We start from the raw sequence: 11352 nt of genomic DNA, 5'->3' as shown, positions 1-11352 counted from the left end.
GATCGTGGCAAACTTGATCAAATTTTAGAAATTTGTTTTTAATGAATTTATAATTTATTTATTTTTTAACTTTTGGATCGAAGGAGGCTAAATTAAATCAATTGGGCCAAAAGAATAAAAAAATAAACAATGTCTAAGATTTTAATTATTTTTTATGAAAAATAAATAATTATTAAATGAATACAAATCATTTTATCATTCAACATGGAAACTCTAAAAAAAATCTTCCAAATAAAAAACAAAATGTTAAAAAAACTCTAAGTCTAAAGTAAAAGTATACAACACAAATATTTTATTCTCGGTTAGTACAATGCACACAGTAAGAGTAGAAAAATTCGTCTGAGTCCAATATAATCAGCTTTTCAAAGTTACAATGTACCCCTAATCCACTACCTCCTTACCTCCTTGTTGATTTCTGCAGATCCCAAACAATAGTCTGTCAAAGAGAGAAAAAACAGTTTATTTTGTAATGATATGACTAAAAATAATGTGTTAGTGTATCAAATTGGTACTCAAATTTCATAGGCAATTGTATTACGATCCATGCTGAATAGCCAACATGATTATTATAAGCAGAGAAGCACTACCTATTATGAAAAAAAAATTACAATGTAGGCAGAGAAGCACTGCTTAGAAAAAAGTAAAATTACAAAAGAAAAGGTATTTTCTAGATATTGGAAACATAAAAATAAATGGGCACATTGACAAAGGGCTACTTACAAATAGTTTACTTCTCAGCCTTATCTTTTACCGAAACCCCCTTTCTCCCGAGCTGTTGAACCCTAGGTAATTACTTGGTCCCTATTACTTGCTTAGGAACGCAGTAACTCGAGCAAAGCGGAGAGGAACGAAGTAAGTCAACAGTAACGAATTCAAGCAAGAAAGCTAGTTACGAAGTAACAAATTAAGTCAACAGTAACGAATAAAGCCTGCAAGTCAACAAGGTGAGTATTTGTTCAGTAAGCTACTGAACTAAGCTTTGACTAAGTGTGAAGTAAGCTTTCTTGCCTCATTACTATACGCTAATATTGATTCAGAGCTATAGCACAGGCTAAAATTGACCTTAAACACAATTTTGACAATGTTATTGACAAATTGTCAATTAAAAATAATTTAGAAAATAAAATCATATGATCAATAACCAATAGATTGATAAAGTATCAATTACAAATAATTTAGAAAATAAAATTTTAACCATTCAAAATCAATTCATACTTAACAATGACTAAACCACACAATAAAAGACATTCGCAGAGGCATATATTCATAAGCTAAAACTAAAATTTGTTCTATATATAATAAGAATGTAAATCTCACTATGCGTCTGTCAAAGTGAACAAGCTCATCTGTGCCCCTACAACTATCATAAATTTTAAAAAGATAAAGGATTGTATTTGAGAACAATAAGAGCAACTATAGACAAAATATCATAGAAAGCATGAAAAGAACAATCAAATGCAAAGTTCCATACCAGTTTATAGCCACCAACTTCAAAGGCATTGTTACGAAGTTCTCGTTTGCTAATCTGTGAAAATTTCTCTACCTGCTAAAATCAGCACAATTCCATTTCAAGCCAATTGCTTACGAACTCCAAATCCTGATATAGAAATTGCAATCTGTAACACTTCAGAAATACTGACTTTAAGTTCCAAAAAATCGACATTGGAAAACATAAGTAAAAAGGTGATCATAAATGTCTCAAAGAAGTAGAAAAGTTCAATGCAAGAAAAAGAAATCACATATAACCACCCAAAAGTAAGCTTTTAAAGCTAATATCCAAAATAACATTGAATGAACTCATTATTTGTAGCATACAAACAACAAAATAGCTAATAAAACCACAACAAGTAAGTCAAATATAATTTTTAATTCACCAAATAAGAAATAACTTAAGTACTAATTAATTCACCACCAATATTTCCCATGGTCATTTTCCCTGACAGGAAAATTAATGCCTATAATAAGAAAAAAAATGATGCCTCAACAAATATGAGCAATACCATCTAAATTGGATAATTACACACTTAGAGAACTAAGTCACAAAAAATAACAACATCAAATCTGTATAATATTCAAAACTAGTTGCTTGAATTGCCTCATTCAAATTTCAAAAGAGATAAGGTACAAAAATACTCCTAACATTGTTAACTAAGAGCAATATTACTCATAACGTAAAAAAAATTGTACAATTAAAGGCCCAACATTGATAACTTGGTGTAGTTTTAAACATCCCTAACAGATTTCCTGAACTCTGTTAAAAATCCAATCACATTAAAATCTATCATTATCTTATTGTATTGAAAATCATTGAAACCAACTAATGTCAAGAAACTTAAAAAGCAAAAACCAAAAAGTAAAAACCTTTCTTCTCGATTTTTCCACTTTCCAACCTAGCAAGCACAAATTGCAAAACACTCCATTGATTCAAATGTGCAGAAACATACCAAGAATTTGCAAGGCTTGCAAGGAGCTATATTCTAGAAACAGATATGAAATATATTTAAATAGCAAATGGGTTTTTAGCATTTTCAGGTTTCTCTTTAGTTTCAAATAATTTCAGATGATAGAATAGGTTTTGATGAAGTTAGGCTCCTGGGATTCTCTTTCTCTAATATCATTAAAGTATCAGTTTGATTTCTAAAATATGATGAAAAAAGTGGTCCAAATGAACAAGTCTTGAATGAAAAATCCTCCTTCCACTACTGGTATTTTTGTGAGCCAAGAGAAAGAGCAGAAAAACAAGAATGCAGCCATATGTATATTTGAGAAACATAACTTTTAACAGTGTTAGTGAAGCTGTTACTAATGTCTAAAATTAGACCAATTTGGTAAGGTTAGGTCCTTAATTATACCATTTTTTAAGTTAGGGATAACATTGCTCTTGGTTGACAATATTAGGGGTATTTATCCCTATTTCAAAATGGTAGATACACATAATACCGAGATATCTCATAACAAGCACGAGTGAAACTACATTGGAGAAAATGTAACAAATAATATACATTGCATTCAGAATCTTCACACGTTAGTAAAAAAATTCATAGCTAATATGCACAAACATGAAAGAGAAATTACCTGAAATCGTAGAAGAAGAATCACAAGCTTTGACAATGTAAGACCAAAGGTCAAGATCATTACAGTACTTGGTAACTTGGTAAGCCTTAAAGAGAAAACAAGAGTCCCTAAAACCCAATATAAATGTGTAATCTTGTACATGCTTTCTCATCAACCCCCATGTCTTCTTCACCGGCTGAAGAAAAAACAATTGGTTGGCATCTCAATAACTATTAGCACAACTAGAACCTCAGTCAGAACATAACTTGGTAGAAACACATAATTCAACAAAATTGAAATAATAAAAATGACTCTGAGCACAAATCTAAGTCAGAGACAAAAATGCTGGGGAGCAGATGAATTAGAATATATAGCTTATTGCTGAGAGCAAAAGAACAAATGACCTTGCTTTTTGGGGGAATTAAACAGATATATGCATGTTGCCTATGGATGAGCGTTATAAACTTATTGCTTGGTATGAATTCATCATTCCAAATGAAATAAATATCTTATGTAACCTTAAAGAATTCACTTCCAAACAAGAGAGCAAATAAAACAGTAGGATCAAGCATTGTTTCCCTAAGATTTAGGATATTTACAAAACCAATATACAAATAGAATAGAATTCGATATAATATATAATGAAATAGAAGTATATAGTTACAAGCTAAGCCTTTGAAATTCTCTAAACTAACCCATCTTGGCAATTTGTCCATAATTTGTATCTAGAAAGGAAGAAGTAGTAATGCAAGAAAGAATGAAATGATCAAAGGAATCAGAAAGCATACAGATTAGTAGGATAAGTCAAAGTCCATAACTCATTTAGAATTACCGGGCAGTAGTAGAAAGCATACGGATATTGGGGATTTCCCTAAACCCATTCAAAATCCCTAATCCCAAGCAAAACCTCGTCTTGTATAAAATATCAGATTAAAAACAAATCCATTCAAAATCTTTAAATATGTTCAAAGTTAAGAGTTAACTCACCTCAATTGAAGAAAAATCCAGTGCTTACACTACGGCCGTCCAACAAATAAAAGAAAGAGTCAGAATTTTAACAGCTAACTACCGAGTGGTTCAATCGGGGATGAGACGGCGTTTTTTCAATCAAGAATCGAACAACTAAAGTGATGAATAAATTGAACTAAGAGAGAGGGTGGGAATGGAGAGAGATGGATGAGGTAAAGATCGAGAGATAGAGAGATAGAGAGGGATATATACAGACACCCTAATTTGAGAGGAAATTTGGTAATGAAAAAATGGGAGGGAGAATAATGTGTAATTCCCGCGTCCCTTATAAAAAATAATATTTTATTATTATTAATCCATGAATTTTATTACTAAGAGCATTTTAATAGTTGGAGGATTATCCTCCAACCATCAAAATAAAAAATCCATTTATCTTTTAAAAAAAAATTCATTAAAAATCAAGTCTTTTTTATTCAATATAGTGGGTCTTTTTTATTTAGTATTAAATTGCACTTGCCAACCACATATAAATTTGAAAGAAAATATTAATTATATTTAAAAACTAACAAAATAAGTTTTTATTTATATAATTAATGAATTATTTTATTATGCAAAAAAATATAGAGGGACTAAAGAATTGATTAAGATAAATATAAGGACCTTAAAATATATGTGGCATAAATAATAAATTACCAGTGGCATAAGTAATTTAATGCTACATGTAAATTTTCCCGTGGCATAAATAGATTTAGCCATGAAAAAAATGTATCGTGGCGAAATTCGTGGCATAAGTATACTTTTGCCACGAAAAACAATTACACGTGGCATAAATATATCAAGTGACCTAAAGTTTTTACATGGGATTTTTTTTCCCGTGGCTAAATGAAAATATGCCACGAATTTTGAATTCTCGTGGCATGATTCGTGGCGCAAGTGATGATTTGTTGTAGTGTCTTTCTCAAGGAAAGCTCGAAACTCTCTGCACGGTCTCGCTGCCGGAGGACGCCCGGTTTTTTCATGGGCGCCAGTGATGGCATTAAAATCCCCAATGGTGAGCCAATCACCATGATACACGCTTCTTAGACTCGAAATCTCTTCAAATAAAGCGATCCTTCTGTTCGCCCAAACACTCGCATAAACAAAACATAGGAGATGGGAAGTGTTGTTATTATTACAGCTAATTAACACAAATTGCTCATGAGTAACCAAAACTGAAGAGGTAGTATGAGTTGACTGAAAAAGTCAAAGAGTTTCTCTGTCACGCTGATTAGCCGTCACAAAGGTCATGCCAAGTCTGCCCCACAAGGAGTCATAAATAACAGCCCGGTCCACCATAGGTTCCGCCAGGCACAGAAAATGGCTTATGCTGTTGACATAAGTTAAAAAGAAAGCGTTGGGTCTCCAGGTTATGGATACCACGACAATTCCAAAACAGCACCTTCATAAGAAGCGGGCGGGTGGTTTGCTGACTCTTTTTGACCGAGTCGATGGAATCCCAGATTTTGTATTATCAGATTTAGTCTTCCTATGTCGTGTGCTAAGATTCATCTTCAATGTCCGCTTGCTCAGCCCATGACAAAGTCTCTCGTTTATCCCCACCTAGAGAGGACGACGCGCTACATGGCGAGGTAATGTTCTGGTTCCCTGGGGAGTCCGAACGAAGCACATCATTAGCTACGAATTCCTCCAATGGCTGTGTGATAGTGTTGTTAACTTCAGTGCCAGCCTCTATAACTGTGATATTCCCCTCTTGAGGCTTTTCTTTCCACACCACTTCTGTCCTTTTATTAGGTTCTGGCTCTTTCACCCGCGGTTTCGGCGCTTGGGGCTTTTTGTTCCTTTTGCAATCATAAGCCATATGGCCAATATTCGAGCAAACCTTACAGAAACTTGGAAGTTTCTCATAAACGACATCAATCCATAACTGCTTTCCATCCCTCTCAATTCCCAACTGAGCCGGCAACTTAGAGGCGAGATCAACATCAATCAGCATGCGAGCGAAATGCCCAAATTCCCCTTCTAAAGTCGCATTGTCAAAACTAATCAGGTGACCGATCCCTTGGGCTATATCTGATAGAATCTGTGTGTCCCAATATTCCCACGGAAAGGCGTACAATCTTACCCAAACTTGAGCCGTTGTTGTTTTTTCTGTATACGGGTCGAAATCTAGAATCCAGGCCTGAAGAAGAAAGGAACCCGGCTTCACCGCGACAACGCCCTTTCCCAAAACCACCTCCTTAGCCTCTTGAGATGGCAGAAAAACCTGGAATTAACCCTTCCCGATTGAAATTAGTCTCCATTGCACTGTAATACCCCATATTTGTGCTAGTTTTGTTTCAGGTCCTGAACTTTCCACGGCGCTTCCCCTTTAGATAGAACCAACCTCCCAATCAAGGAGTGTTTGCACAAATTAATCCGACGCTCATATGCCTCCTGAGAGATTTTTACCGAACGGATTCCGCCAATATTGCTGATTTTGGCCGTCGAAGATGTCACTGTCGGGATAGCTTTCTTAACCGCGGAAATATAGGACTGCATCGGTGCCGTAGAAGCAGGTTTAGGAATCGGAGACGATGAGGCCGACCAGAATTTTGGATTGAAGAGAATCCCAATTCCAACAAAGTCATCATGTGGAGGAGGCGAAGATGAAGATCCCATTGGAGGGGGAAGCCCGCCGCACCGGACACCAGCAGGAGCGAACACACGGCGGCTAGAGATACTTTATTTATTTTAAATTGCACCAAAATGATAACAATAACAAGATATCATATATATATATACGTCATGAATTTCAATTTTTAAATGAGACCTAAATCCATTAATTATTTATTTGTCCATCGTTCTACATTTTATTTTATATATGATGGCATGAAGATAAATTCCTTATCTATTTAACTATGATCACTATAAATAAATCTCATTCTGTAATTTACATACAAAAATGTTAAAAGGATAATATTTAAAATTGGAAACTGTAAATGTAATCGCACTTAAATCGTAATTATAAATGTTAAGAGGCGGTGGGATTTGATATGAATGTGAAAAGTGTGCAAGGCAACAATGGTTTATGGATTTAGTTAACCCTCCAAATCAATCCAATTTGGCGGTGGAGCCGCCATCGGTGGTGGTGGAGATGAGATATTGTTGCCATTTCTGTATAATTATGTTGTTAAAATCTGATAATGAAGAGCATTTTTATTTTTATTTTTATAGAAATACATTTACATATTGATAAAATACAAACCCAAAAATTGAATTGTAGTTCTGTAAATGAACTTAATAATATCAATTTAGTTCATAAACTGTCAAATTAGTAAAAAACGTAAAATATCCACCATATGATTTATAGTTTCTATTTACGAAGCTGTGTTTTTTTTTTTGAAGAGTGGTCGTTTTTTATCGACACATAAGAATAATTTTTTTTTGAAGAGTGGTCGTTTTTTATCGACACATAAGAATAATTTTATTTGGATAAAAATGTCTTTGATTGTCAGAACATAAAAGTGTAATTTAAAATACCTTGTTTTGAAAATAAAACATATCACATAATCTATTTATAAAAATTCTAAACATAAGTATTTATTTACAAATTGGCAAACCACGTATATTTTATTTGTACTTTTTTCTTAAAAAAATATGAATGAAAAATTATAAAATTATTAAAGATATATAGAATTACAAATGTGAATTTTTTATTTTTAATAAACTTTATGGTTAACAATATAATTTTGACTTTTTCCCCCTATTTTCTCAAAATCCCCTCATCTATCAAATACATAATTTTTTTTATTTTGTGAACCTACTTTGAAGAGGAAGAGGAAAGTTTGTCTTCCTTCTTCCTCCTCCTGTTCGGTTAGATTTAATGTGTTTTTTTATTATTGTTATTTTTTTCTGTTTATGTTCATATACTTCATCTGATCTCTTTATTCGCTTCAATTGTATCAGTTCTCTATTATTCTTTCGTTTATACCTTTTTTGAATTTAGCACGAGCGGAAATGACTTATCTTGTCTGTGGATCAATGGATCTACGTGGTTGCAACAAAAGAAAGGATTTACATCCGAATATTCAGAATAACTATTATATATAAAAACAAAAAATAATAATTTAAGAGAATAAATAATAGTTATATATATATATATATATATATATAAATTTACCCTATAAACCACCCATTACTCCATTATTCACTTCTGTAATACCACAAAGTTTTATTAGTTTTTCTTCTTTAATACGACACTTTCTTAGAAGTTTTACGGGATTAGTTAACAAATAAAACCTCAAAACCCAAATTAAAATAGAGTACGAAGATAAAATGATTGAATTTATAGAAATAAGTTAGAATTGAATCTGGAAAACAATAATCAACTTCAAAATCATAGAATTGTCTTTCAAAATTAATAGAAAAAAGAAGCAACTAAATTTGGATCAACTTAGCATCAGTATAGTTTCAATGACTTTGAATCGCTATGAAATTTGGATCAACTTCAAAGTTTCCATTCAACTAACCAAGTTGAAGAAAGCAATTTGAAGAAAAAGAAAGCAATTTTTAAACATTATAAACGGATTAAATAACAACCAAGTCAATATTGAGGTTGAAGTGAAATGGGGTTTGTAGATTTCAACATAGTTTTACCTAAATTTTATTGTCTAATCCTCTAACAAATTATTTCAATACACCAACAAACAAGGAGAAAAAAAAATCAAATTACAAGAAAAAAAGACAAACCTTTTCCGATTTGCTTTACCGAACTTGCATTTCTTCTTTAATAGAAGGAAGAAGATCAAAGGTTCTTATTAATGAAGAAGTTGAGATTAAGTGAAGATGGAAAAATACAAAGAGATGAAGAGAAGGAGGCGGAAGAACTTAGAAAAGATAAAATGAAGAGTTGACCCTAAAAACAGAACATACGGTTGTTTATATATAAATAATATGGATAGCAAATAAAAAATAATGTTGAAAACAGAACGTTAAATAATACAAAGAGTTGACAATAAAAACATAATATTATCTCATAACATAATGTTGCATTTCTACTTTAATACCACAAGGCTAATGTGGATCGCAAGACGCAGCAAGAAAAACTCACCAATTTTTGTGGTATTAAAGCATTGTTATGTTGCACAAAAACTCTTTGTCACTAGTGTTTTCGCGTTTTGTGTCCGTTTCTGTTTCTTTTCCGTTTTCTTTACTGTTTTCTAACTATATTTTTTTTTCAGAAACAAGGTTTCCTAGTGTTTAGAACTTTGAAATTAGGATATAAAAGGATATTTTATTTGTGATATATAAAAAAATATTGACATATTGAGAATTAATTTTGATATTATGATTTAATTGTAATTTTATAACTAATTATGATTTTAATGTAAAAAATCAATTTCACATTACATTCAACCAATCAATCCACATAATTTGTAACCAATCAATCCACATAATTTGTAACCCGTAAAGTGATATTTATCCTTTTTTTTTAGAAGAAATTATGTTAAACTAAGACCTTACATTAAAAATCTTGAATTTTATTTTACATTTAATGTTCATTTTGTCATCCCATATTTTTTTATAAATATATCAGAATATTGTACTTTTATTTTTAGTTTTGTCAAATTCAGTTACTGATTTAAAAAAGTTAACTAAATTTTGTCAAATTCTACTTGCAAAACAGGGATGCGATTAATGACAAACCCTGAATCATTAGTGGCACGGGTTTACAAAGCCAGGTATTGTCCGAACTCTGAATTTTTGAATGTGCAAGTTAAGCAGAACCCCAGTTTTATTTGGCATAGTATAATGAACTCGAGGAGCTTGCTTGGCTCGGGAATGGGATGGGCGATCAAAAATGGGACGGAAACACCTATCTGGAATTCGTCGTGGCTTCAGGCTGAGAACTCGTGCACTGGAAGTCAATGTCTGCCGGGTATGGAGGATACAAAAGTGGAGAGTTTGAGGAGTGTTGATTCTAACCAGTGGGATGATGATGTGCTACGGGATTTATTTAGTGATAGAGATCAGCTGCTGATTCTTAAAACTCCAATTTCGCTCAGTCAGAAGTATGACCGATGATACTGGGAGAGTGCGGGGGATAGGGTCTATTCATTAAAACAAGTAATGTGAAAGCAAACGGTCTTTGTACGGCTGCGAGTGCGAGGGGCTCAACATTTGACTGGGGATCGATCTGGCGGCTCGCAGTACCTCCAAAGGTTCACAACTTACTTTGGCAGGCTGCTTCTGATTGTCTTCCCACGATGGTGGTATTACAGTCTCGATTTGTGTCGGTGACTAACTGCTGCATGAGGTGCGAGATGACGTCTAAAAACCCATTTCCATACCTTGTTGGTTGTGTAAAAGCAGCGTGAGGTATGGCATTTTTCATTAAATCAGTGATGTGAGTGCTATATGCCAGGACTTCTTGAGCTTTTGGCTCCCAATTACTAATTTGGCGGACTCTAGGGCGCATGATCAGGCAGCGATTCTGTGATGGGCCATATGGAATGCGTGAAATGAAATGGTATGGGAGCAGCGTCCTTCTCTAACAAGAGTGGTGTTCAACAGTGCCACAACTTTCTTGGCTCAATGGTGCCAGGCACGAGTTAAAACCTCACCGCAGCACACCAGGTCCGTTGGGTCCTCCTACTGGCAGCGTTCAACGTCGAGACAACTCAAAGTGAATGTTGATGCTGCCATTTTTTAGGACCAAAGGGTTGGGTACGAGATGCTAGCTTGGGACGCAAAAGGGTTGTTCAGGGCGACACGGAATGGGCTCATGGACTGTCCCCCCCGAACACATTACTAGCTGAAGCTATGGCTTGTCAGGAGGCATTACACTGGGTGCAACAGCAAGGATGGAGCAACGTTAACCGATAGTCTATTGGTTACACAGGCTTTGGAATAAGTTCCATCTGCTCGTTCGTATTTTGGTTACATCGTTGAGAATTTTTACGGGATCTTGATAACTGCTCTGTCAGTTTTGAGAAACGTCCAGCGAACGTCTCTGCTCATGTTCTGAAACGGGCAATATGAACGTGGGAGTTTGGAGTCTTCCCCCTCCTTTTCTCTATAATTCGTTGATTATCTCTTAATAAAATTTTGCTTTATCTTCAAAAAGAAAAAAAAAAAAAAAAAAAAAAGAAAGAAACAAGAAGAAAGGTAGTTTTGTGAAACGTCCAGCGAACGTCTCTGCTCATGTTCTGAAACGGGCAGTATGAACGTGGGAGTTTGGAGTCTTCCCCCTCCTTTTCTCTATAATTCGTTGATTATCTCTTAATAAATTTTGCTTTATCTTCAAAAAGAAAAAAAGAAAAAAAAAAAAAAAAAGAAAGAAACAAGAAG

General features: G+C 33.8%; 1 long non-coding RNA gene across 3 annotated transcripts; it reads right to left on the bottom strand.

Moving 5' to 3' along the window:
* Positions 1 to 209: 209 nt before the first annotated feature.
* Positions 210 to 4333, bottom strand: LOC136203502 (uncharacterized). Of its 3 annotated transcripts, none has more exons than XR_010674881.1 (5): positions 4042 to 4333; positions 3076 to 3250; positions 1472 to 1624; positions 721 to 929; positions 210 to 436 (listed from the first exon to the last, which is right to left on the bottom strand). It is a non-coding gene; the product is annotated as an uncharacterized lncRNA (long non-coding RNA). The 3 variants fall into 3 exon arrangements; XR_010674883.1 differs by having other exon boundaries at positions 1472 to 1616; XR_010674882.1 differs by having other exon boundaries at positions 1472 to 1597; positions 4042 to 4332.
* Positions 4334 to 11352: the final 7019 nt, after the last annotated feature.

Source organism: Euphorbia lathyris, chromosome 8 (genome assembly GCF_963576675.1).
Source record: "Euphorbia lathyris chromosome 8, ddEupLath1.1, whole genome shotgun sequence".
Taxonomy (NCBI): domain Eukaryota; kingdom Viridiplantae; phylum Streptophyta; class Magnoliopsida; order Malpighiales; family Euphorbiaceae; genus Euphorbia; species Euphorbia lathyris.
Note: the sequence above shows the minus strand (reverse complement) of the source record. Positions and strands in the feature narration are given on the sequence as shown.